General features: G+C 33.7%; 1 long non-coding RNA gene across 1 annotated transcript in view; it reads right to left on the reverse strand.

Moving 5' to 3' along the window:
- The window catches only part of LOC104564590 (uncharacterized), a 280,262-nt gene that overhangs the window by 36,349 nt on the left and 218,867 nt on the right, over positions 1 to 25,046 (reverse strand). The window contains exon 2 of the long non-coding RNA XR_728316.2: positions 9,126 to 9,198. This is a non-coding gene — a long non-coding RNA (uncharacterized LOC104564590). The remainder of the gene's footprint in view (positions 1 to 9,125; positions 9,199 to 25,046) is intronic.

The raw sequence follows: 25,046 nt of genomic DNA on the forward strand, positions 1-25,046 counted from the left end.
AGCCAAGACATCCCACTGAAATAATTATACGCAACTCTCAAACCACATTGTTTCATTTTTAGACAATTCAAGGCCCTATTGCAAGCATCTTTTCCTGCCTTCTGAAAGCTATATTTTTCTTCTGACACTGATGGTTGATCGATAAATACATATCAGCTATTTGTTCGTCATTCACAAATATATGCAGACTACTCCAAACAATAGCACTACTTCTAATAAGGCTGATGGTATATTGCTGGACATGGGGAGGTCATGCTCAAGCCACTAAAGTCATCACGTCTTATTCATGCAAAGCCTTTAATCCAGAGGCCAGTGGTACATTGGCTGTAATCACCATCAGTCTCAATACATCTACTTTACAAATTATAATCTTAATGGAAAAAGAAAATATTATTTCCCTGTCCAGTACTGATGAACTGATGATGTGTGAAATATGAAAGTTATAACTGGGCACCAGTTTTTTGGTTTTTTGGGTTTTTTGGGTTTTTTTTGTTTTTTTTGTTTTTATTTTATTTTTTCCTCTTTATTCTGTAAGGAAATATAGACTTCCTATATAATTTTAATTTACTTCATCTGTAAATTAATGTTTTTAAATTGCTCTTATTGGTAGATTTCAAAGTATATTATAACTAATATGAATTTTTCGGTATGTACTGAATTTTTCCATATATACTTATATACTTCAGCATATACTACATACTTAATAAATTCTTCTTTTCCTTTGTTTTTTTTTTTAATTAAACATTTGAGAAAATATCTTTTCAGGACCATGTAGGCAGATATCAGCATCCATTTCCACTGAAATCAAAAGGAATTTTCCCATCAGTTCTTTTCAAATCAATTTTGGAATTATTAGCTGCTTATCTGATATATTAAAATGGCTCAAGTCTCAAGTAAAAATATTATTCATAAGAATTTACTTCAATTTAGGAAAACTTTGATGTGCATTAAAGAAAGTTAAGCTTTCTATCACAGTCCACAGTTTACTTAAACAGAACCAATATTCAAAATACACATTTATTTTGATGCATATAACACCAGGAAAAACAGCAACAACAGCAAAACACATACGCATCATGATGAAACAATAACAACAGCAAAACATGTATGCCTCATGATGGAGTAGCAATCTGAATTTATGAACGCAGATTCTCAAGCTGCTTTAAAATGTCTATATGATGTTTCTCTCACACAAATTCAAGATAAAAACACACACAAAATGGCATTTATATATTTAAAGGAAGCCTTAAACATTTTCTCCATTGTAAAGCTAACATGAAGGAAAAAAAAATCTCTTACTTTGTTACATTACTGTGTGTCAATACGTCCCCCATTTGAAAACATTTGCCTAGAAATAGGCACTTTGGAAAACTGCTAGGTCCTAACTCTTCCTGTGCTACAACCTGGATATGTTAGCAGAAATGTTATGCATGGGAGATGCACAGCTTTATGCTCTAGAACATCCACAGATTACCAAGGCATTTTCCATAATTTATTTTTATGGTTTTCAATTTCAAATGAATTTTATGGACTTACTTAATAGCTTAGGAAATTACTATGGGAAACAATAATTCAGAGCTGACCTTTTGTAAGCTACCTGCTATCGGATTGGTTTAGCTAGCAATGCCTTTAATTGAATTTGTCAGCAACAAAAATATGTGTGCTAACAGCTGTTGACTTACATTTTATAATTATTGTTATAACCTCAGATAAATATTTAAGCAGACAAAGAAACAGTGGGAGTAGAACAAAGTCACCTACTATAACACAAAGGGAACGTGTCCGTGGAGAAATTGGTCTTAGTCACAGTGCTCATTGTTCCTTCAGATGTACACCCAGGAATTTGCAAAACTCACTTTCTCACATGCCATTTATTGAAACAAAACAAAACAAAATAAACAAACATAAAAACCCACAGAAGTTCTATGTCAGGGAATAGTGTCATTAGATCATATACTAAAGAGTGGAATCACAAAATGTGTCAAGATTTTCTAGCCCTAATCAAAGGATTTATGGAGAACAGACAAATCAGTAATTTCTTTCAAAAATTATTTCTCTTTTCCTTTGTGATAAATCCTTAACTACCATTTTTTCTATTATTATTCTACTTTAATTCTTGCTAAAGATCTATTCTTTACTAGTTTGTAGTAAAGATACTATTCTGTATTGTATCTATTCTGTATTGTATCTAATGTATACTATTCTGTATTGTATCTGTATCTAAAGATACTATTCTGTATTGTTGCTAAAAATATCTCTTTGAGGAAAGTATACCACATCTCATTAGCCCAGGGGATTGAACCAATTTCGAAGTATCTATTAACTTTAACTCACATTCCAAAATGAGCTCAGGATCAGGCCTGAACTTCTAGATGGGATTCTTTTTCCTGTTACCATTATTGGAGCTTCTCTTTTTGGAACTTATAGAATACTGTAAATCCAATTTGAAAGAATCTTGAGTATTAGTCAGCCTAATTACAGAGCAGCAGTTTAAGTCTTAGTAGTCTGCATGAACGAAAAACCATGAAGGGAAAACAATCAGTGGCAGAAGTTTTTACACAATTTAAATATTTCTATAACATGTTTTTAAAACAATAAATCTTGTATTTTGATTAATCTTTCCAGTAAATTAGAAAAATGTGTTTCACATTATCATAATGATGATGATGATAATAATAAACTGTTATAATTTTAGGACTGCTATTAACTTTACTAACTTTCTAACTACTAAACTTCCATGATTATTGATAACTGAACATAGGACACATTCCATGTTATACAATTATATTATATTGTCTGTAAAATAAAAGTTTTGTTTGAAAAGAATTTTTATTTTAATTACTCAAGTCCTCGCCTTGTTTTTCTGTTTCAGAGTGAATAAGTGAATAAGAAGGTAACAGAGTGTCTTAGATCATCCTGTGTTGTTTATGGAGTGAACGTAAGCTGTATTTGTCAGAAGCTTTTTAAGAAGTGAAGAGTAACACAGAACAAATTCAGATAAGCAGTAAAAATATGATCCTGGAATTAGATGATACTAATAATTCAAGCAAGAATGTGTGAACACTATATTCTCTGCTGCTTAAGTATGACAAATCTCTAGCACTCCTTAAACATGGCCTTTAAATGAATGGGAAGTTTTAAAGTTGAAATTTGGTTTTTAAAAAATACTTATACTACACAAGTCCATGATGCAATTTACTATCATATTTACAATAAAACATTACTTACTGTATAGCTGCTTTCACAAATCTCTACCAATACTGGATGTGTGTTGGAAATTAGGAAACTTACAGATATCAAAAACTGCATTAATTCAAACGTCAAGCCAAGTGTTATGACAGTCTCAAATATATCTTTTATGGGGTTGTTTCAAATTATGTCTGTGGCATTCATGGCATTAAAGTGACATATTCCATATAAATCCCTTCTTTTTGTATGACAGTGTGTTGCTTACAGGAAGCACAATTTTATGTTTCACTCTGAAGAGACATGGTAAAACTGAGTATTTTTTCCAGAAGAGAATTTTTATTAAACAACTAATGCCAGGTGCTTGGTATTATTCTCTTCCTGAAAATAACCTAATCCAGATGGACCAGGACTTTTCTCTTAGAATTTTGGTAGATCATAGGTATGAGGTCCCCAGGGGATCCAGATGCATTTTGGCAGCCCTTTGGCATTTACATGCTTAGCTTTAAGCAGAGAAAAGTCATTTTTATACCTGCAAACTATCATCCATACAAGTCCAGGAGATAAGAAATGCAGTGATCAGTCCCTGAAGCTATGAATACAAATACTTTTGTATTTCAAAAAACACAAAAATCTATTTATTTTCTTTGCCATTTCTCTCTTTTTTAATATATTTTCAAATTGTTTTCAGTATTTGTTGAAATCTTAATGGTTAAGATGTTGCTATTAGCTACTGCATGACTTAGAGAACATCAATAGTACTCATATTTAATAAAATAAAAAATAAAATACACGTGAGACACACGGATATGTAAAACAGAGGAAGAAACACACAATATCGTGCATTAAGAATTGTATATGATACAGTAATTTAATACTTAAATCACTAAATAAAATCTATTTTTAACGACTTCATGGACACCGAACAAAGCTTCTGCAAAGCTTTTCTGTTAGGAAATGCCTGTGTATAAACTCCAAGTATCCACTTAGAACACATCTGAATACTTATGTGTGCTTTTGGAAAGGAGGCCAATTGTCACTCAAGACTGTACCAAGAAATAACATACAAGGAATATGAGTGAACATAATTCTAGAACCTTGTTCATAGCCTAAGAGTATCTAACCACTAATTGCATCACCTGGAAGAATCACAAGAGCAATAGGGAGTGTTTAAGAAGTGAAAAGCCCATTAGGATTCAAATCCAAAATTAGAAAAACAAATAAATAAAACCACTGTGCATATCTCATCTTCAGAAGTTAGATAAACTTTCTTAGAATATGCATAAAGTATCACTAATCTTCAAATCATTCTAGTCTAGAGAGAATGCACCTTTCCTACATTACATTAACCAGTCTCAGGACTATCTGTAAAACCTGCTTTTGTCAAGATCAGTCATGACATTCTGTAATACCGTTCTGTAATTATTCATTACTAAAACTGGAGGCATATACTAAATAATTCAGCTAGGTAAATTCCTATTTTTGCTGCCAATTACCTATAATCTGCTTTAGTTTCATTCAGTACTGTGAAAATGGTTGCAATAAGTACTGCACTAGAGATTTGAAATGATTAAAGACAGAAAAAAAAAAAAAAAAAGCTTAACTAAGAAAAAGTACTTTGATAATTTCAGCATCCTATTATACACCAAGAATATTCTGAGGAAGAACAAGGTGTTTCACTACAAACTTTTGATCAGTTCTGTACAACGCAACAAATCACGAACTAAATACAAAGCTGTTCTCTGTGAATAATATCTTTTCTGGCATGTGATATCTTTTTCATCATACATGCATAAACAAGCCCTCTCAAAACAATAACGTCATTCAAAACAGTATAAAACCTTAAACTGTACACTGTTACATAATCTATATTTTACTTTCCCTGATCCTAACATTTAGAAAAACTAGTCAATGCATTCACTTATTATTCACATATATGCATAACAGTCACACTAACAATATAGTGTTTGCAAAACAGGTAGATATGTCACTGACACTAACAGTATGTATCTCATAGATTCTATGGGGAGTATACAGGAAAGTATTTGTCTAGGTGCATCTGATTATCTCAGTGATATACCTGCTACATTTCAGGTAGATACACCTCTGCTGAGGCCATGATTGTAATGAAAAAAAAAGAAGTTATAATTTTTAGTAGAACAACAACTCTGTTAAAGAAAAAGAAGCTGAGACAGTATGAAAAAATACATGTGGAAATACTAAATTTCAACAGCAAGAATAGAGCAAATGGAGAAGAAAAGGCAAGGTAAGGCAGGAGGATCACAGAATATCTATAATCAATTCAGTATTCCAGTTATGGACTAGGCTAGCAAGCAAATTACAAACTGTATAGAAAGAATAATCACATCCTTAGTTAGAGACTTTGCCTTGTATATCCAATCAGAGGAATGTCTTTCCATCCGACACGATTCATCTGAACAGTAAGCAGGAGGTGTATTTGTATGCTGGGGAAATAAGAGTTCCGGGCAAAAATGACTGCCTTCTTTTAGCAATTACTCTGGAGATTTGGCTGAGCAGAATTGCTAAGCATGGCACCCTGCAACACTTCAATGAGACTTTGGTTCTGCTGTATTTTCCTTTAGTTTCTCAAGGGAAGACAGATTGTGGCATTTAAAATGAGGCTGAATAACATGCTGCAAAATATTCAGTAAATTAAAAAAAAAAAAAGAGAGAAGAAAAGAAAAGAAAAAGAAAAGCTACAGAAAGCCGTTCTCTCTAATTCTGGTTCTCAGTAAATACATTTACAATAAAAGAGAGAAAACCATGTTAATAACCACAACTGTTGCATGTGTATGAAATTACTTTACCATGAAAGGTAAAAGTAGCCACGGAGAGACGAAGCAAATTGTTTTTTCTTCCAGGCAGCATTATAACCTTCTGCGCCTTGTAACTTGGCTTACGAGTTTTACAGCACAGTTCCTAAGCCTGGGACACAGCTAGAGAGAAACTCTGAAGTACATGATATACTCCTACTGTTGAATATTGCATATCTGGAAGCTATACTAATTTTACCTGGATACAGTTGTGATGGAGAAACGTTTCCATTGTACTCTACAGTAGTTGCAAACTTTGGAAGTGAAGGAAAATCTCTAATATTCTCAAGAGAATTTTCAAAGTTTTCAATAATATTCAACGCATTTTCAAACTGCCTAACATTCTGTGAAAATTTGCTTGGTCTGTGCTGCAAGCAGTAAGCAAACTTTTCTTCAGGTGCCTTAGGGTTTTAGGAGAAATGGCTGTCATTCTCTTAGGAACACTACTTATTTAATCCAAGGAAGGTGACTATTTTTCTCTCAAATTTTTACCTTGATTAAGTAGTAGAGAGAATTTAATTCTGATGGTAAGTGGATAGTTGAAGTGAATTTCTCTAAGCCCAATAAAAATACTGAGAGAAAAAAAAAAAAAAAAGAGGAAAAAGAAAAGAAAAAAAAAGAAAAAAAAAAAAAAAAAGGAAAAGGATGTGTCATCATTTTTGAGCCACGAAAGGGGTTTCTTGACATGAAGTGCCCTTAACTGTGTAGAGATGTCTGGCCTTTGACCCTTCTGTTATGATTGCAAAACCAGAACCACTGCCACAACCTGCAATAGTTTTGTAACATGTTTCTTTATCTTCACCATTTGAACTCACTCCAACATCATATTTCAGAGAACTAAACAACTGGCAAACTGCAATAACTTTGAAATTGATATAGTCTAAGCTCGCTTCAAATATTTGTCCTGAAGGTTAAAGCTTAGCTATTTTAATTTCAGATTGCCAAGCGATGAAACTAACAATGTTAGGAATTTTAGTACATTGATCTTCTCTTCTTATTCAACATTTCAAGTGCAACAAAATACCCTTAAAAATTAACTTTCTCTCTTTAATCACTTTAATATAATACTTTCCTCTCTATAGTCAGGAAAACATTGTAACTACTTTGCCTCTACATATACTTTCCAACATAAATATCCACAAATGACAAAAAGAAATTAATTCTAAATAATGAAGGGAAATTGTTTCATCTTATATATCACAGAAAGTACTGCAGAAGGAACTCTGTTCAATAAGTCTTCATATAAAATCATAACATTGAATTCTGGGGGTTGTGCACTGTGATTTGTACTATATTTCTGCACCATTGATATTTCTTCTTATGAAGAATAATATGTTGACATGGCCAAGACTACAATAGTGGCCACCAAGTTGACAAAAAATAAAGCATGGAATTTCCAGTTAAAATAAATCCAATCAACTTTTATATAATATATAATTTTATAATTTTATTGCTTTCAGAGAAAAGAGTTTGCGCTTTGGATAGCTAAATTAAAATTATTAGATTTTAACTTGACACTGAATTTTGAAGATATTGAAAAAGTAAAAGAAGGAAACTTTTTTTAATGGATGAATGTTTCTGATAATATTCGCTCAAATAAATAATATGAAATCACTTCTGCTTTTAGATCAAGATGTGATAGGTTGTAATATAGTTCAGTAGCATCACAAAAAGAAGGAATTCAGAATGCTGATATAATTTAACTGGATTAGGAGGATTAGATGGTCTCTGGGTTAGATGGTGTCTAGTTTTAAAGTTAGAAACAATTTTACTTGTTTATTTTGTAAATTTTCCACATATCAATGAATAGAACGACATAAAGCAAAAGATAAGAAGCCATTCTGGATTGGTGGTCTTAGCTCTGCACTTAATGTACACCAAGTAATGTCCTTTTATATGTTTGCAGCAAATGAAATAGTAGACAACTTTATTCTTCTCAATGTTTAGTGCTTGGAAAGCTTTGCTCGAACTTGTCATATTCTGGAGCATTAACATTTTTCATATAAAAAGGATGCATAATTGGAGCTGTAAAACTATTATTACAGTTTTACTAAGGGATAGATAAAAGGATAGATAAAACCCACACAAGAAATCTAACATGACAAAAAAAAAAAAAAAAAAAAAAAAAAATGCATTTCTCACAGAAAGATCAGGGTTTGTATTTCTCATTACTTAAGTTTCAGTAGTACTGTAACTTTCAATTTATTGCAGAACAAACAAAAAAGAGTATTTGGTATTTGAAGACTTTGACTATTTAAACAGCGAGAGGTCAGAAAGCATACTGAGGGCAGAAAAAACACTAGAAATGAAAACACATTTTTCTGAACTATGACATAAAGTCATCGGGCCACTTCATTATTCAAAATTGTTCTGCCAATTAGAAATACATGACAGTTACTCCTGTTGTCTTAGCAGAGGGGGGAAATAGAGCAAAAGGAAAAAAAAATCCCTTTTAAAAAGCTTGCTTACCGTTAGAAATTCCTACTCAGGTACTGTTGTGTGAGATGTATCAAACTGCTGCTGAGATAACAAGATATCATGATATAATTTTGAGCTTCAGAAAAATCTGTCATTAAAGGAGCACTGACAGAGCACAGTCACCTCTTAAAACTGTCAGTGCTCCCTAGATTCAGGAGAAAAAAAAGGTCTTCACAGAATAGTCCTACAGGAGTGGTAGGGCAGAGGGAAATTCTAAATAAAAAAAAAGGCTGAAAAAAAGGCTGAAAAATAGACTGCTGAACCTTTTAAAACAAATCAATGTCAAAAATTGCTGAGTGATGTTTGCTCTACAAAATTTATCACTTCTACAACAATCAACCTACCCCAGAAGCATTTTCAACCCAGGAAAATGGCTAGGAATTTCTGGAAAACAGGCCCTGCATCTCTACTGTTCATTTGATGCAAAGTCAATCTGTCAACATAGAACAAATCTGATGTTTCTGCGATCCAGATTTCCTGCATTAATTTAGTTGTCCAGTCTTACTGTTTTTGAATTTACCATAAAAAGACAGTGTGCCACTCTCTAATACTGAAGATTTTTTTTTAGTATATACATCTGAAAACAACACTTAAGCTGGTCAAAGCAAAAAATGTACACCAGCTTACCACCTCAGCACTGTGTCCTCACTGCACAGCCAATGACTGGAGGATTAAAAGTGTAAGACTCCTTAGGTTTTCCCTGGAAAAAAAAAAAAAAAAAAAGTTTTATTTGTGTTCTTGTAATAATTCTAAGAAATATTGAAAATCTAAACTCTAAATTGAAATCCTAAATAATTCTAAGAACTAAAAGTTGGTTCATTGAAGGTATCTTTCACAAACAACCATGACTGCAAGTAGCATAACAAAACAAATTTTGTAGAGCAGCTATACTGTGAAACAGTAGAGTTCATAAAGTAAAAATAATAATCAGATGTATTAAGTAATATAAATTCCATTTTTTATGGAATGCCAAGTGCATGTAGACAATGTCTTAATTAAAAACTTTCTTGACACATTACTAAAGCAATTGTCTTTCAAAGTACTACATTTAGTGCAAAAATCTTTTTCACAAGGAGAAGTGTCCTACTAGCTCATTAAAGGCCATTAAACACCAAGGAGTTAATAACAATGCCTGAAGTGCTTCCACAGACCTGATGCTAATCAGAATGCTGAATTACTTAAACACTTTGTGAAAACAGAATTGTTGCCTCAGCAATAGTAAAGCTAACCGCCCACATATGTCAGGCTAGTGTCAAGTCTCTAGGATGAATATCCATTCTAAGTCACTTATTTAACTTTTTCACATTAGAAGTCAGACTTAGGAAGGTTCTGTACACTACACAAGCCAAAACTGGTGGAAGTGTACTTCCTTTTCTGCATCTGCAGAATTCACTGTCCTGTAGACATTTCATTTCTGTTGCCAATTCAAATATTCTAGACAAATAACCGTCTACCTTTTCTTTCAAAACAAAGGATTTGTTGGAATAACGGGGTGAAAATGTTCCTTTTTTACTATATTTTTCATTACCATATTAAACAGGAATATCATCTTTCTGTTCATGATGACATTGTCATTTTGTTGTTGTTGTTGTTGTTAATTGTTATTATTGCTTTACAGTGTTTGAATGTTCTCTAAAAACATTCAATAATTGCTGAAATTTATGGTGTCAGTCTTTTTTCTCTCACCTTTTTTTTATCATAAGAAGAGGTCTCAAAAAAACGAGAGAAACATACCAACATTTGTGGTTGAATATAAATAGAAAAGTTTACCAAAATTCAAGATCAGTGAGAACAGAATCCAGTTTTTTTTTTTTTTTTTTGTTTAACACTGATGCTTAACACTGTTTATATTTTATTCCTGACACTTAAACTCCATGATTTTTCTTCCCACATAACCAGACCATGATAGATAAACACCTTATTCCTTTTTTACATCTCATTAATGACATTCAGAAGTCACAATATCACTAATGATTCAGGAAAAAATAAAGAGTAAAGAAGCCATTTCTGACATATTTTAGGTGAAACAATCTTTGACTGAAAACATCATCAGTTTTGGCAGTTTTGGAGAGAATATTATTCTTTGAAATGCACTGCACAAAAGAAAGTGTCAAAAATATGAGTTTTGTACTAACCATACAATAGAATGTAGACTATATTTGTCATAGTTCGTCTATATGGCTATGTTAAATCTTTGTAATAAAGGCCTATATTTTATATGCAAGGTATTTTTACAGATGTCTTTCTAAGCAGAGAGATAGCACCTGCTTACATATTTAATGGAAAATTTCCAGGTAGAAACCATAGACATCATCACTAATTTGGACATTCATGACAAGCATTATTTATTGCTGTGCAGGTATCTTGTTATGTTTCTAAATGAGGAGGAGCTACGAGTTTGGTAAAACTTCATCTGACAAGTGCTGACTGACTCAGGAAAGACTGACTGGTTTTCCATGACCAGAATGGTGTTGCAATGTGAACAGTGACAACACTTTTCCTTTATAAATACTTTTCACTAAATATACGGTATATGCTGCAGTAACTATGTCATTATTCATGTCTGATAGATCTGTTAGAATGTGCTACAAGGGATTTGTTTTTTTTTTTTTTTCCTTTTTTTTTCCTAAAAATTATAGATTATAAATTATAGATAAAACTAGAGCTTAGCTATTTTGAAGGAAATGAGAGAAATAATTAAGCTAATGTTTACTGATTCTTCAGAAGTTTCTTTTGTGAGAGGGAAGAGAATTAAGGAGATACTGAAAAAAGACTTCAAACCTACTTTCTAATAATATACTCCCTGAAACAGAAAAATGTTTCAAGAAAATTTCAGCAAGATGTTGTGGCATAGATGTTGTGTCTTTAGAACAGTTTCTTTTCTCTTGGCTTGAAACTTAAACATTATGATGGGTTTTAAGATTTGTGGAATACAAAAGCCCAAGTGTGTAAAACTCTAATCATCAAGATTCATGAACATGCATAAAAAGTGTAACATGTCATTGACTCACATCCTGCTGAAATGAACTGGAATTTTCCCTTGATTTCTTTATACTCTGGCCTGAGCTTCCAGGATAGTAATTTAATGAATAATAAAAATCCAGAATATGTATGTCCTCAAATTGTATCCTGTCTAAACAACACTTTTTAGTAACACAGTATCACAAACTAAGAAAACAAAAAAGTATTTTTGAAGGTTTCATTTATTTTCCTCCATTTTCCAAAGGAAAATAAATTATGAGATATTTTAGTCAAACCAAATATTGATTTTCCAGTGAAAGATCTCACCCAGTTCAGCTACAAAACTAAAAGTGACTTCACTCACTGGTCACTCACAGGTTGCCCTCATATCATATCAAAACAAAACAACATTTGTGTGTTTTCAAGGCTCTTCTTCTGGCTCTGTGATTTTAGATGAGTATACAGGATTGCATTAGGGTAACTATTTTCAAATAATTAGGCAAATAAAATGCTTTGTTTTTGATGTCGTTACATGATCTCCAGAACATGTATCAAAATTTGGGATCATGAGCACTGCCAAATTTTTAATAAAAGAGTTATAAGATGAAGAGTTCTGTAAGTAATCTGCGTATATCTGTATGCTTGGTAAATTATTATTATTATTATTATTATTTTAAACAGGGTCTGCATTTTGATCCTGATGAATTTTTGATCTGTCTTGAGCTCCTTCACTTTTCCATATCTGAGAACAAGTAGAAGACACCCATAAATCACACCCAAGTAACCCCACATCACTTCCTAATCATACCTCTTCTGTGCGGAAAGCAGTGTGAGGCAGTTTGAAAACAGAAACCAAATTATTTTTATGTCTGCAGCAAGACTTCTCCATTTATTAAAGCTGAAAATAGCCTTATACTGATGGTAAATGGCATTTGCCTCACTTCCACCCTGGCATTTGAGACCCCTGCAACTCCAGTGCTAGAACCTTCACTTGACTAACTTCAATCATAGATTCTTCAAACCAATAGCACCAGATCAAACAGTTACAGTTTAATCTTTCTGAACTTTACAACCTTTTAACAGCATTTTACCATTAACCAAGAAATTATTACATCAAATGTGTTTCAACCATCTGAATGTCAAACTGAAAGTAAGATAAAACTATAATATGTTGACGGAACTAGGTAAATGTGAAAATCTTCTGAATTATCACTTAACTGTGTTTCATTTGTTCACGGTTCTTTCTTAAAAATACTTTTTTTTTGCACAAAGGAATTAATAAAACTTATTTACTGTACATTTTAATACAAGTTGGGAACTTCTGCTCAGTGAATTGTAAGTTGCAAAAAAAAAAATTACTCAGAATCATAATTCTAAAACATATGCTCTGTTAGGGCAGTTTGCAGGTAGGAAAAATTAAAATTCAATGGCTTCTATGCCCTAGGTGTATACAATTACAACTTTCTGGAACTTATAACTGTTAAAATATGTGCAGAACACATGACATTGATTAGAAGCACCTCTTCACGTATAACTTCCTTCTCAGAAACTTATTCTTATACCACTTGTATTATCCTTCTCCTTACCTTATAACCAAGTAAAGTGGTATGAATAACTACTTGGTAACTCACTTCAAGAATTCAATTGTTTAAAAATCTGTCAAATGATTTTTTTTTTTTTTCAGAACGTCCTTAATTTTGGCTTTATGTTTTAAAATACGCCTTTATATTAATTTTCAATTAGTAAGTTATTAAAATTTGTTTTCAAAATCAGAATCTTCAATGCAGCATGACTGAAAATTACAGATTTTCAAAATTTCAGCCCTCAACTTAAGGTCTGAAAGATGTCAAACAGCTCAGAAATGCTTACTCCCTGTGCTAGGAGGAAATCATTGTTCTGAACCAGTGTCTGAGTCTGCAGATTTTTGCTTCCTTGTTAAAAGCTAAATAAAAAAAAAAAAAAAAAGAAAAAAAAAAGAAAAAGAAAAAGCAAGGGAAGCATATCAGTCCATTTGGCACATTTATTCAATATGATCTTGCAAAGCCTTCAAACCTGGTGAAACACAGTAATACATGACAATGGGCTGATCAATCATTATGAAGCCAAGAACATTTCAGTATCAGCTATATTTTCCAGAAGCATGTCTGAAGCAGGATGAGTAGAAATAGATGAAAAATAAGAGAGATATATTGTCATTGCTGGAGGCTGAATGAAACTATTCAAGTAATTACCTTGAATACACATTTCCTTAGATTTTAGCATTTTTGTCTGTATGACAGTGATTTTTTAGGTCGACCCTATATACCTTTACGTATACACAAGTGTCAATTAACTTTTTTTTTTTTTTTTTTCCTTAGCTTAATCTGCTTAATTCTGCATCCTATTAGAGAAGTCTTAATGGTATGGAATGAAGTAATAAAATATGCCAGGAAAAAATTCTTTTTGTTCCACTGTTTGTCTTCAAGTAATTTTAAAAACACACATTCATCCAAAGAGAGTAAAATCAAAATCTAAAACACACTTAGAATCACACGTTTAGTAAGTATGAGTGCCCAGTCCTTTCAAATATGTCAATCTATCACCATTTCCTTGGAAAGTAATAAATGTTCTCAGTGTAAAATTAAATTAAAAAGCATGAAAATACTTTCAGTACTGAGACCCTTAAAAAAAAAGTCAAGAAAAAAAAGTTAGGGTGAATTATTGGAAAGCTGGGACAATGGATCAGAAAAACTTTAGTAAGATTATTTTTTCTCTTTATTTAAGGTATTTTATTTGCCTATTTTTTTTTCTCCAGCACTGTTTTTTTTTTTTTTCTCTACATACCTTTTCATGACTCTTGTCTATTCTTACTCACTGTATTTTAATACTTTAAATGTTAGGCCTCATTTACTGCTCATCCCAGATATCAGTATATTGGATTTCAATGAATCTAAACAACAGATGATAAAACCTGAAAAAATGCCAAAATCAACAAGCTACCTGATTTTTTTAGGATAGTTCTGGAGTCTTCACTATTTGTTTTTCTGAACTTGTGGAAGGAAGAGAAATCTACTCCAGCTAGTGTCCCTCTCCTCTCCTCTCCTCTCCTCTCCTCTCCTCTCCTCTCCTCTCCTCTCCTCTCCTCTCCTCTCCTCTCCTCTCCTCTCCTCTCCTCTCCTCTCTCCTCTCCTCTCCTCTCCTCTCCTCTCCTCTCCTCTCCTCTCCTCTCCTCGCCTCTCCTCGCCTCTCCTCGCCTCTCCTCTCCTCTCATCCCCTCCCCTCCCCTCCCCTCCCCTCCCCTCCCTTCCTCTTTCTTTCTTTCTTTCTTTCTTTCTTTCTTTCTTTCTTTCTTTCTTTCTTTCTTTCTTTCTTTCTTTCTTTCTTTCTTTCTTTCTTTCTTTCTTTCTTTCTTTCTTTCTTTCTTTCTTTCTTTCTTTCTTTCTTTCTCTCTCTCTCTCTCTTTCTTTCTTTCCTTTCCTTTCCTTTCCTTTCCTTTCCTTTCCTTTCCTTTCCTTTCCTTTCCTTTCCTTTCCTTTCCTTTCCTTTCCTTTCCTTTCCTTTCCTTTCCTTTCCTTTCCTTTCCTTTCCTTTCCTTTCCTTTCCTTTCCTTTCCTTTCCTTTCCTTCTTTCCTTCTTTCCTTCTTTCCTTCTTTCTTTCCTTCTTTCTTTCATTTCCTTCCTTCCTTCCTTCCTTCCTTCCTTCCTTCCTTCCTTCCTTCCTTCCTTCCTTCCTTCCTTCCTTCAAAATAGAAGAATGTTGTCATCACCCCACAGGGCATTAATAGTCTAGCCTCTAGACTGCTCCAAAAGTGCCTGTGATATTTCACAAATATTTCCCTCCATCTAGAAAATTCTGGTATCTCCATCACATTTATTTCCTGCTTCTGGGTATAAATGAGAATGCTACAGTTCCTAAATATTTCTACACCAGCATCATGTGGCATTACAAGTTCTAGGCAAGAAAAACATGGATCTTAACTTGGCTTCTGGTAGATTTTGGAGACAAAACACACTGACCTGTGTTCTTAAACTCGCGGAGTGAACATAGGCCTCCTGCAAGTGGAGCAGCGGTCTTCTGTTGACTCACTCAAGCACTGTGTAAAAACATTTACTGGAGTGTACTATGAAACTGTGTGAAACTGTGAATGTTATTCACTTCAATTTGACTTTATTAAAGTTAATTCTCTTGTAATCATCCCTCTGTCTGCTTGAGAATGAGTTTATTATTGCGGGAATGGAAATTGACATTTATGGTATGATTTCATGCTTCAGGGCATCAAATCTAACCATTGCTAGAGAACAGACAGTAGGTCCTACTGTCTGACACTTCTGCCCTTTCCTCTCTGCTAGCACTCCTCGGACACACAGAAAACCAGACCTCTGCTCTGATCCTTAAAGAAGAAGGGACTTAATTTCCGCAATTTCCTTTTTTTCTGAAAGCCTGAGGTTGTCATAGAAAATGGCAGAAATGCATGACTTGGGACTTCTCTTTCAGCAGTGGCTGGACTATAAATTCTTTTCTTTATCATGCCAAAATTCACCAGTGTTTGCAAGTCAACACCTCAGCAGATGAACGAGCACTTCAGCATCTGGATGGATTGTCAGGATAAATAACACGTAGCCAAGAAAAATATTTTTTTCAAATGTAATCTTTATTTAGATTTTTTTTTTTTTTTATCACAAGGTGCTCTTACTATCTACAGTTGATTAAGAAGAGTGAATTTGACTCATCGGCACAATGTCCAGCATCTATGATACCTGTCAATCAGTCTCAGGATGTTGTGAATACACAGACTGTTTTTAAATTTTTGATGATGAATGGCAAAATTGGTTGAAACTGAAAGAGTATAAAATTATTTATTTCTCAGATAGTTTATTATACTACACACTCTGCATAACTACTTGAACTTTCTGGTTCAAGAAAGAATACCAGGAGATGTGTCTTTTGCTCTAAAAAATAGTGAAATATCTTAACCACAAAAAAAAAAAAAAAAAAAAAAAAAGTATACATAATAGTATGAGAATCAGAAATTTTAACACAGATCAAAACTGAAGACTAATTTAACTGGCAATGATTACTTAGGAAAAAAAAAAAAAGATACAAGGTTCTGCAAAAGAGGTGTATTTTGCCATTTCTGGAGCCAGAAGGAAAGGATATCATAATGTAGGTATATAAGAAGGCTGCTATTTTTATGTGTAGTGTATTTTATAAGAAGGAAGGATATTCTACCTTTAAACTTATTAATCATATGCATACTTTGGTGATCATGGTCATTCATGATTACCTATTTGTCAGCCCAGAAAACAAGGAATGAAGGTAAGAATTTTATTTGCATTTAGGGATGTGGGAGAAACCTATTAGGACCTATTAGGACCTGTTATGAAATCTTGCTTGCAGCTAGTCCTTTGTAAACTCATTATCACCAACAAACTGCAACAAAGTATCTCTCTGAGGTTATGGCGCAAGCAGGCTTGCGCTAAGACTTCCAGGAATTACTTTACAGACAAGTAAATCAGTGTTTCTCCTCCTGCAAAGTCATTCTCAGTATTATTTCTATTTAAAGGCAGCAGGACAAAGAATAATATCAAGAATCATGGCATTGCCCCAGTGGGAATGTAGTAGCACAGGAAGCAAAATACAGGGGTTTCAGGCTGTTGTTTGGTACAGATTTAAGCTCTAGTAAATAAGCCTCTGTGGAGATATAAAGCGAAAATGTGCTTAACCTTTTTTCACCTATTAGAATGGTATCAGAGTAGTTTTTCCTTATGTTTGACAATGCTTGCTGACTTCTGTTCCAATGCTGTGCCAAACCCAAAACTGTAAAAATGACCACAGAGCTCCTAAATTAAAGCAAAATATATTTTAGGAGAGCAGATAGGGATGTCCTTCTCTCTTAAGAAAAACATTGCTAATAATACTAGCAAAGCCTCAGGAAAATTCTCTGATTCATGAGATGAAAGTTTGTGACAGACTTAGCCAATTAACTATCTTTCCAAACACTCTTTTCCTACAGTATGAGCAATAAAATGTCTGCAGCAACATAGGGCCAGTGGGACGGGGTATGGTGGGAACAATATTTACTACAATGAAAGTGAAATCCTACACATCTTGACACTGAAATAATACTTGCAGACTAGTGGAATTAGAATAAAATATTCCTGTTTTCCCTGGATTGATGAGAGAGGTGCCTTTGCTAAACCTTGTGGAGGGCGGAGGGCGGCCCCACAGCTGGGCTGTTGGGCTTGGCCCACAGAGAAAGAACTGAAAACTCAGCTATCTTTTTTAGTCACGTTATGAAGAATGAACTAACAAAATGGACCAGGAGCAGGATTGCAATAAGACATTCCGTTTGTGCTGTAACCTATGGCCTAAATAAAACATCTGAGATGTTATATAGCATGTTGACTATCTGGGTATCTAGCAATGTTTATTCTGTAGAACATATATATGAGAAACTTAAATGGACTGCAGTTATAATATAAAATGCATTTTTTGCAAATTCAGATACCTAAAAAGAAAGATGAAGGTAATTGTGACTTTTTCTCTTTCTGAAATATCCTAAAAAGCTTTATTTATTGATAAATCTTAATAAATCTGGTAGAAATCCTCAAGTTTCTTAAATGTCTTTTATCATTCTTTTGAGATTTTGCAAGGCTATGAAATGTTAAAATTCAAATTTTTATTTTCTTTCTTTCATTTTTAATGAAAACTTAGACGGTTCAATAGACTCAAACATTACAACCATAAAGGAAGTCCCTCCTCTCTTACAGAGCAACTACAGAAGCATCCTAGTATCTTTGCAATATATGCGAAATGATATGGAAAATGTGGTGAAATTGGTTGTCAGTCCCCACCAGAAACACTCTTGATGAGGGGCAGAGAATTTATACCCAGTCGAGATCTCCAAGTTAAGTCTTTTGAGCCATTAAGTACTTCTGTATAAGTATCTGTAATGAGTGAAATCAAAGCTCCCAAGGACAAGTGCACAGAAGAAAAGTCAAACTCTTCTGCATTTTCTCTTTTTCTCACAACATCTCATTACAGTATCTGATCTCTCCACCCCTTCTGAATATAAAACATTTCAGAAGAGAGTTAACAGTGGTGATGTTAGGCAATGAGTGATAGCAAAAGGAGATCCAGAAGAAAAAAAGGCCAGGAGCTCTGTCCTCCAAACTCTTCTGAAGATATGCAGGAAGTAAAGAATGATTTCCTTGATGGAAATCAAAAATACTTATGATTAAATAGCAATAACTATTTGTCAAAAAGAAAGTGAAAAAAGGCTACAATTGAGGTTGCCTATGCATTTTTATTTCTGCCTTTGTCGTTATATATCTATTCTATATTCAAGAAATAGTATACAAGTATACATAGTAACTGAAAGCTTTTATAAAAGTTGTATTTTGCAATGTTAATCTTTTCACTATATTTGGTAATAAGATGAAATGTTCCTACTGTTCAGCAGATATAATGCATTGTATTAAGCTTCATGTCGAAATCTGCACTACTGATTCATTAATGTAATGTAAATACAACATCTTTTATTGCTCATATTTGTCAATAAAGAAACTCCCAATAAGTTAGAATTCTCCTAGATTTCTGTTTCACTTACCAGTGCTACTTGCAAGTTCTTTAAATATCAAGTCACAAAGAAATTTTTTGCAGTAGGAAGGATTATGTTTTTGATCATGTTTCTTTTGTACAATAGCATTTTAACTGTAGTGAGCTAGGTCTGTATCCTCAAAAGACTTATTCATGTATTAAGGTATAGTTAAACAAGGAATTCCACTGGAGAGGGATTATTTGCATGATGAAGTTAAGCCTATTCAAAACTGAAAAAGCTGTAGGATAGAGGCATAGGCAATTGCTTTTAGTAGCTGTACTGACTTTTCAGCAGGAGAAGAACAGAAGTCAATGTAAGACTTTCTTAAAAGAAAATTTAAAACAAATTCATAGAATTATTTAAAGGAAGCAGTATCATACACTACATATGAGAGTAAACTGACTTCTTTCTAAATATTAAAGCAGTGCCTTTTAAACAGTGCCCTGTTTAAAAGATATTGTGATCTTTTGTGAAAAGAAACGAATGACTGATCTACAAATTCCTTTGGACAGACTTTATGAATCTTGTCCAACACACTCACACTGTATGTGTACAGCAAGGAGGATAGCGAGGATTGAAAAGTTTGCTGTTAGTAAATCCTAACAAGGGCTAAATAACAGTTAAAACTTCAGCTTCTTGCAGCTACAAAATTATGTTAAACAGTAGAACAATTTCACTTAAATTCAATTTAAACTACAGCTTACATCCCTTCTTCTTTATCAGAATTATCACCTCAGTGAAGTAATCATGAATTTATGGGTTAGATGCTTCTTGTCTTAGTTTCAGATGACTTTGGTGATACCTGTTGTACTTGGTCTGTTTTCTTATTATCACAAGTAGGAATCGAAAGAGAATAACCTGAGTAAGCAATTCAGCCTACAGATAAAATAAATAAATAAATTAAATCTTAACAGGAGTTTCCGCTTTAGGATGATTTCAGATTTTTAGTTGTAACTTCTGGGGGTAGCTGGAGATTTACTGCCATCTTGTGGAAGGATCATTTTCCTGACTGATCATCTAACAACAGAGTGAACGTTAATACACAAGTAAAGGAATGAAAGATTAAATGCATGTCCTTACAGGGGCAGTATTTTTTGGTGTTTAACATCCACGTAAGTATAATTATCTTAACGGCATCAAAAGCTTAAAACTGATGTTTATTCACTTGCCTACCAATGTCTGAGCAGAGAGAGATATATCATTCGGGCCTTGATATTTTTCCTAACTAAATGCTGAATTACATACACATTCTTCATTTAGGTCCTCAGTTGCTCAAATCTAAAAGAAATTCAGATGAAACAGATTCTTTAATTATGCTGTTCTTTTTTACTCCACTTTATATAGATACATATTTTTCCTCTATTATAAGTCCATATTATGTCCTTACTTTGTGGAACATCATCTTAGTCCCAGACAAATATTTCTTCTTCATTTTTATTTAAATGTGTCTTAGAAACATGATTTCACGCATTATTATGTGAAATAATATAAAATGCCATTTAGAAAAGGAAGAAGAACACTTGTGACCTTTCAAACATTGGTGACCTTTCAGACATATGTTATGGAAAGGTAGCAGGGATCTCAAAGAAAATGCTCATCTTTTTGTAATTATTGGAAGTTCCAACAAAAATAAATAAATAAACAAACAAAAAAAGAAAGACAGTTTCACTCTCCACATATTTCTCAGCAGTTTGCACAGTAAAATCTTGCTGATCCTGAATGCAGAGTAAGGAGAAATGTGTAGCTTACATAGTTCTAGACAGTTTTCAATAGCTTTTCTATTATTTTCATTTTCAGATCTCTTTCAGCTACAAGTAGAAGCAAACCCAGACAGCATTAAGTAACCCTTCACAGTCAATGGCCCTTAAATACTAGTTTTACGCTAACCAGATGATGACAGCGAGACAGGAGAACTTGTTGTCAAATAGTTCAAACTGAAATCTGGTGCGGACATCACTACCCAAACTCACACGTTTGCAAATCAACAAGAACTGGTATACAGGTATATACACTCTGCCAGTGAGAGAGAAAACCTGATGGCATGTCCTCTGACTATCTGCTCCCTTGGGGGTGGCAGAACTATATTTTCATTCCATTTAATTTGTTTACAAAATAATGAAACTGAGAAGACATTGAAATGGAGGAAGGAAACAAAACCAGCTGAATCTCATTGGACAGAAACTAAGATTGAGTAAAGAGATGCAGTGTCTGAGAGCTGCCTGGGGAAAGAAAGAAGCACAGAAATATACAGCTAGGTGTGGTGATGGAGGAATATGGAGAATGAATATAGAAAGACTATGGGGTGCAATATTGCTTTAGGGTATAAAATGGAGGAGGGAAAAGATGTTTTTGTCTTTTTCTTAGGGAAAAAAAGAGACTGGAGATAAGTGAACAAATGGGAATAAGAATAGCAGCAGGGACAAAGCATCAGGAAATCAGGAGAAAGAAAAAGACAAATCCTTTCAAGTTTTTAATCTAGATAGTTACATATCTGAAATAAACATTCAGTCAAAAGATATTTTAAAATCTATGGTCATAATAAAATGGAAGTTCCCAGTGCATATTACGTGCTTTTTCTCCCTTCATACTGCTGGCTGCAGGAATTAGATATTTTAACCTGGGGAAAAAGAGAAGATCCTTAGGGAAGAAGCCTGAGCCTGACTATGTGGCTTGTACACATCTACTCACTACTCAAAACAAACTCCTAAGAATACAGTATGCTGAGGTTCAGGATACTCTTCTTAAGCTCTAAAGTGACACAAGGGCTAAAACGTTTATAAAGTGTGTTTAATCAAAAGAGCTACCCTTCTCCATATGACAACTAGATTTAATTCTTCTCAACATATTATTTATTAATGTTGTAATTGCATAGTCCTAGTCACAAATGATAGACTAATTTCAGACTATAATGGCTGAAATATTTGCTGTACCAAGAAAATTTTCACCAAACTGTATCATAACTCAAGTCACATGGCAAGGCATTTATTTCCTGATGAGCTGGGTGTTTAGATTTCTTATCTTTTACGTCCTGTCACGGTGGCTATTTCTAAGCTGCAAGTAGCAGTTGTTAAATGCTTTGACCTTAAATTCAGAGATTATTTATGAACTTCTAGCTTTAGTCTAGTCTCTAGGTCCAGCCTTTTCCATATTTCTACCAATAGCTTTTAAAGAAAATGATATATTTAAAGAAAATGATATAAATGAAAATGAAAAGATATCCTGCAAGGTCTCTTTAGATGACCATACACAGACACTGTTTTTATTCTATTGAGGCATATATATATATATATATATATATATATATATATATATATTTCTGCAGGACTGAGAAGTCCAAAATTTGCAGTTATTTTTCTATAGCTGGCAGCTTCTTGTGTATTGAATTCCATATATTGTTGCCTCTACAATGCTCCACTATCTTTTTCTAATTTCTGTTTGGATAATTGCATAGAGAAAGGCATTCACAAAATGTGAGATGTATCTTCATGAAAAGAAACTTATGAAAATAATGCTAAAGGAGTACACAAGCAAGGTGAAGCAACAATACTGATGTCAGTACGACACTCTACCTGGGCTAAGCAGAGAGAAATGAAAAGCAGAGAAAACATGTAATGAGAGAGAACAGGAAGATGTGTGAGAAATGAGATAAAGAAATCTGTGTGTACCCTTTAAATTCAAAATTCCTGCATTCAGGATAAATTGTTAACCTTAATTGTTACTATGTTTTTTCAAACGTCCAAAAGCGTAACAGGAGATTATATGTCAGAGGCACAGTTAGATGCAAGTACTTTTGTTGAGAAATGTCAAATGAACAAGAGCTTTTGAAATATATGTTCTCTATAATTCTATATAAAATTGTAGTGACTCTGTGACATGCTTTTACAACAGACTGAGACTCATGGGATCAATTTTGGCAAAGTAATTCCTCTTAAATGAGAAACTAGACAAAGCACATTCAATATATTATAGTATAAATAACTTTTCACTTCGTCTTGCATTTTAGTAAAATACATTTTCAGCTATTTCATTTGCCCAGTCTATTCTGGTGCTCAGATTTATCAGAAGCCAGGCATAAAGTAACAAATAAATAAATAATTAAATAAATAAAAATAATAAAATGTTTAAACAGGAAGCCTGTTTTGTTTAACAGTAATAATATTTTTAAATACCAAAGTAAATCTAATGTATGTTTTTGCTCTCATAACCTGTTCCTCTTGAAGAGGATATATCTCTAAACAGAACTTGTTCATTGTCTCCTCTTGAACACAGTAGTTGAAATAATCTAGACTTGTTACTGAAAAGTAACTTCTTCTTGCAACTTACCTATTTCTAGTACACACTCTGATTTTTAGCCATCTTGTTTCAATGTCATTTACCAGAGCAAGAAAAACTTGCTGACTTACTCTGGCCACTAGTCCGTGCTGTTGTATAAGTAATCTGTATTAAAGTTTACTTTCTAAAGTACAGTTGCATTATTTCTGCATCTGCTAAATATTTTGGTTCTGATTTAACTCTTTTTTTCTTTTTTTTTTCTCTCTTTTCTCCCAGCATCACTACATGCCAAGTTTGAATTAGAAAGAATTACAGAATGGTTGACGTTGGAAGGGACCTCTAGAAATCATCTAGTCCAACTCCCCTGCTCAAGCATGTGGCACAGAGTCGCATTCAGGTGGGTTTGGGAGATCTTCTGAGAAGGAGGCCCCACAACTCCAAAATGTATGCTATTGAACGTATCAAATGTGTTTTAGCAGATTTCTTTTTTTCTTTTTTTTTTTTTTTTTGGCTAAATGGTTGTATTAAATCTTCAAGATTTAGAGACACACATACTCTCTCTGACAATTACAATATACACTGGGTAGAATAAGAAGTTAATGTAGGAACAAACAAAAAAAAAGGCAGTGTGTAACAATGGACATCTAATTTGTGAATATTATAGTCAGTATAGTCAGACTACTTAAGTAGTCTTTCTAGACTGCTAAGTGATTATGGGTAAAAGATTAAGATAAAGCAGGCCAAGGGAAGGGATCCTGCCCCTCTGCTCAGCTCTGGTGAGGCCGCACCTGGAGTATTGTGGGCACTTCTGGGCTCCCCGGTACAAGAGAGATGTGGAACCTCTAGGGAGGGTCCAGCGCAGGGTGACAAAGATGATTAAGAGAGTGGAGCACCTATTGTATGAGGAAAGACTAAGCGAGCTGGGCCCGTTTAGTCTGGAGAAGAGAAGACTGAGAGATCTGATCAACATGTACAAGTACCTGAGGGGAGAATGTAGGGAGGATAGGACCAAACTCTTCCTGGTGGTGGCCAGTGACAGGACAAGGGGTAACAAGTGCAAGTTGAAACACAGGAGGTTTCCTCTCCATGTGAGGAAGAACTTCTTTATTGTGAGCCCTGTGACAGAGCTCTGGAACAGGCTGCCCAGAGAGGTTATGCAGTCTCCTTCTCTGGAGATGTTCCAAACCCGCCTGGATGCCACCCTGTGCAATGTGCTCTGGGTGTCCCTGCTTGTGCAGGGGTGTTGGACTAGATGATCTCTAGAGATCCCTTCCAACCTTAACTATTCTGGGACTCTGTGATTCTGTGAAAATATAATACAGACGTTCTAAGGAAGCAGTAGAAGGTGGATTTTTCTTTTTTCATCCCTAATGATATTTTTGGCTTTATTCTTTCCTTTTTTCTTTCCTTCTTTTTTCTTTTTTTTTTTTTTTTTTACATAAATTTCATTCACTGCCATAAGGTAAAATCTTTGGTAATGACACCTTTAAGCAGTTTCTCAGAGCAATGACCTGAAGTATTTTCTGTCCATATATCCCCAGCTCAATCAGCAGATAAAGATAATCTTTTCTTGATGCTATGGATTTTATGTCTCCAATATTTATACTCTAGCACTATTCCCACTTCCCCCATAAGTTAACTTTATGAAAAGATAACCAACAAATAGATTCATATCATTTATGATTTAATTTGTAGTTTTAAAAGAGTCAAAAGTAAGTATAATAGAAGTAGTCAT

The sequence above is a fragment of the Tinamus guttatus genome, unplaced genomic scaffold (genome assembly GCF_059628265.1).
Source record: "Tinamus guttatus ecotype Peru unplaced genomic scaffold, ASM5962826v1 Tinamus_guttatus_pri_ptg000681l, whole genome shotgun sequence".
NCBI classification, from domain to species: domain Eukaryota; kingdom Metazoa; phylum Chordata; class Aves; order Tinamiformes; family Tinamidae; genus Tinamus; species Tinamus guttatus.